Genomic DNA, 423 nt, shown 5'->3' with positions numbered 1-423 from the left:
TCAGCAGGATTACATTCATCTTTATCCTTGTCTGTTTGACAACCCATTTGTATGAGAGAGCTTCAGACACACACAATTAATGATTACAAATAAACAGACCTGTGTAAAGATAACTGCAGGAAGTGTTTTATTTATTTACTGTCCAGTGTTTTTCTTAAGATGTATTATTCATGATGTAGAGCAATAAAAGCTCATGATAAGAGAACGTGGCCCTTCTTTGTGCAGGCCACGATGTCAGCGCTCCACTACTGTGCTATGACCTCATTTATTGTCCAAGTGGCAGACAGTGTGACAGAGTCAAGTAGTAGGAAATTTATCATAAAACCCCTCAAACAAGTGACACACGGGCCCCTCCCTGCAGGGCCATGGCAGAAAAAACTCGGACAAGCAACTCTTTGTACTCAGCCACGCCCTCCCCTACTC

This window comes from Monopterus albus, unplaced genomic scaffold (assembly GCF_001952655.1).
Source record: "Monopterus albus unplaced genomic scaffold, M_albus_1.0 scaffold83.1, whole genome shotgun sequence".
Lineage (NCBI taxonomy): Eukaryota > Metazoa > Chordata > Actinopteri > Synbranchiformes > Synbranchidae > Monopterus > Monopterus albus.
Note: the sequence above shows the minus strand (reverse complement) of the source record.